Raw genomic sequence first — 3,190 nt, forward strand, 5'->3', positions numbered from 1 at the left:
TAATTATTTTTGTATGTTACTTTACAATGTTCCAATAAAATAGAAAAAGAAGAAGAAAAACATTTGGCAGAGAAAGAATGAGAAGGCCCATTTCAGCCCAAACAACTAAACGATTTCTGACCGTCCATATTCGATCCAATGGCTGCCATCATTTTCTCATGGTATATAATCTGTTGCCTCGGCTCCAAACCCTAACTCTTCTCCTCTTCCCCCGAACCCGGCAGCCAGCCTCCGCCTCCACCTCCTGCCGTGCCCGTTCTCATCTCCCCCGCCCCTCTCCCTCCCTACAGATCACCCGCCGCCAGCCACCACATCTGCCCCCCACTGACCCGCAGCCACCAGATCGTCCCCAAGGCCAGCAGCTCCGGCCACCACGAACCCAGATCCGGTAGCACGGGCTCACGCCCAGGCGTTCGTGTGCTGCGGTCACCTTGGTGGTGAGGGGCTCTGGAGACGCACAGGCGCGGCAACTGAGTGTTGTGTGACACGGCGGCCAGTTCTCCTAGCGTGTGGATCTCGGCGTCCTGCGGCCGGCCCCCGAGCTATGGCTTGCGATGCAGCGGCGGCAGCAGCCTCCCCGCCGCACCTCCGGCCCATGCTCTCCTAACACGCGGACTTCCAAGCGCTTCCGTCCAGATCAGGTGCCTCCCCTGCTCCTCGCTTGTTGTTGGATCCTCCGCTCAGCCCCTCCCGTCGTAGACTTCCATGGGGTGCAGACCTTTGGAGTGGATTAGAGAGGAGAGGAGATGCGCTGGGGCTAGCTATCTAGCTCTGGATTGGCTGGCTAGATGGTTGAACGATTCCTTGATTCCTTCATTTGTTAGTGAGTGCACGCTGCAACCATTTGTTGTGGTTTTGGCTTCTTGTGGCTGCTGCATCGTCTGAGCGTTGATGCATTTTTTTTTCCAGATAGGTAGAGGCGCTAGGACCAACCCCTTAAGCGGAGGCCGCACATGCTCGGCGGTGCCGTCGGCGAGATGAATGGAGCGGCCATCCCCGCACGGCCCTCACCTGTCTTCCTCTGTCGATTTAAGGTACCTAAAATTTTTTCATGCTATTCTGCTGCCTTCTGCCTTGTGACTGAAAGATGTATACAGCTACATTTGTGCGTTGGAAAACTATGTTGTATTATCAGTTGAGCTATTTTATACACTGTTCGATGAACTCTACAAGAAATAAATGCGTGATTCTTTGTTGAACTGGGCTCTGATCATATATATAGATATAGCAGTAGTCATTTATAGATATACCTGTACAAAATGACACATTCAATTTGTGTTCCACTTAGCTCATCCCTATATATGTCTAGTGTGCCTTATATACTAAGTTTAAACTTGGCTTCCTTTATTACTTGTTCAAAATTACCTTTTATTATTTTATTTGATATCCAATTTCTAAGCAATGGTATTTTTATTCTATTCTGTCAAAAAAAGTAGTAGTGATACTTATATCAAAAGTTGTCTCTCTCTTTCAGTTAGCAATGTCTTATCCTTTTTGGGCCTCTTTACCTATGTGATATCTTTTAATGTATAGTCATGAGATATTGTAAATCCATATGTATCATCTATTTATTTGATCTACTACGGCTAGTGCTCTCTGCAATTTCATATGCTGATCAAGTGCAAGCAATGTGGTCTACAGGTACCAGCAGGGATATATAGGCTAAAGCTCCATATTGCTGGGATCCGTGGCCAGGTTAATATGGAATCTTTAACTCTAATCGAAGTTTCTTTGCTTGATTTTTTAGCAGCTCAGTTCGCTTTCAACTAGCTGTCAGTGCCTGCAACTTCTTCTCTTCTTCTCTTGGATACAGGTAATTGTTTTGGCGTGGTGCAGAAGCCCAGGAAACAGCCCAGACTCTACTTTTAGGTGAGCAGTAGTCCAACAATTTGATTGCAATGTCTTTGAAACGCCTCTATCAATTTGAGTAGTCTGATTGCTCATTGTTCCATTCAGTGCCACATAATTCCTAGTGCCACACTTAGCTTTTAACACAAAGAAAAGACTACACTACTACTGGTTTGCAGTCAATTTAATTGCGATGCTCATCCTGTCATGCATGCTTGATTGAACAGAGCTCTGATTATTTATAGATGCAGCAGTACCCTGTGTAGCTGGTCTCATTTGGTGCTAGAACATTTGGTTTGCATGTCCTAATTGATTACTTTTTATCACTAGTGTCAATTGTCGAGCGTAGTATTTTAATTAAGTCTACAACATTAATTCCACTGTTATAATTGAACCAGTTCGTGCTAGTATCAGTAATTTCCATCACAAATATCCCTCTGATTAATATTTGTCAATGTGAATTTCTGCTAGTTTCAGTAGTTTCCATCACAAATACAAATATTGTCCTCTAATTAATATTTGACAATGTGCTCTTTTCATGTTAGGATGAAATGGTAGAAGGAACAAACAGTGAGAAGAGATTGGAAATTTGAAGGCAAATGCTGGAATATTTGATGTTTTTTTCTAGTGTTGCTTTTGATGCAAGATGAATGTAACTTGCATGTAAATTTTGAGGTGCTTCTCAATGTAAATCATACGATATTGTATTTGATTTGATGCTGTGGTAAATAGTCTTACAGTTTTGGTATATATATTCTGGGCTGTAATGACTATTCTAATAAAAGGATTGAAATTAGGCCCAATTTGGTGGCCCACTCTGAATTGGGCCCATCCACTTGTGGGCTGTGGGGCTGTGCTGTTGATGTCACTTGCCACATCACGTGCGATTGCCACGTCACTGTCCACATCATTGCCATGTCAGCAGTTATGTCATCATTGCTATCCATGTCATCGTCAAGTCAACAGCCATGTCATTTTTCATGTCACCATTGTGTGACATGGCAATTAAATCTGTGACGAAACTTATACTGTTCGTGACGTTAATTTTCGTCATAGAAAACGGGCTTGGGTTGGGCTTCGGGGGCCCGGGGACATTTCATGACGGTTTTAAAACGTCATGGATCAAGCAATCTATGACGAAAATTTAATGAACGTCACGAGGTGTGATCTGTGACGCTCAATACATGACGTTATTTGAGATCGTCATAGATACTATTTTATGATGGTTTTTCAGTGATTTGTGACGAAATTCAATCGTCATGGATCAACAGATTTTTTGTAGTGCCCTGCCCTGTGCGAGATTTCTAGCCGGTGTGCCGCCGAACCGCCTTTGCCGTCGAGG

At 44.1% G+C, this 3,190-nt stretch overlaps 1 long non-coding RNA gene across 5 annotated transcripts; it reads left to right on the forward strand.

The window, feature by feature from the left end:
- Positions 1-209: 209 nt before the first annotated feature.
- Positions 210-2,577, forward strand: LOC120643979. 5 transcript variants are annotated; one of them, XR_005663270.1, is made up of 6 exons: positions 210-641; positions 700-823; positions 910-1,034; positions 1,642-1,695; positions 1,814-1,869; positions 2,394-2,577. It is a non-coding gene; the product is annotated as an uncharacterized LOC120643979 (long non-coding RNA). The 5 variants fall into 5 exon arrangements; XR_005663266.1 differs by having other exon boundaries at positions 210-823; XR_005663267.1 differs by having other exon boundaries at positions 210-823; positions 914-1,034.
- The last annotated feature ends 613 nt before the right edge of the window (positions 2,578-3,190 follow it).

This window comes from Panicum virgatum, chromosome 8K (assembly GCF_016808335.1).
Source record: "Panicum virgatum strain AP13 chromosome 8K, P.virgatum_v5, whole genome shotgun sequence".
Lineage (NCBI taxonomy): Eukaryota > Viridiplantae > Streptophyta > Magnoliopsida > Poales > Poaceae > Panicum > Panicum virgatum.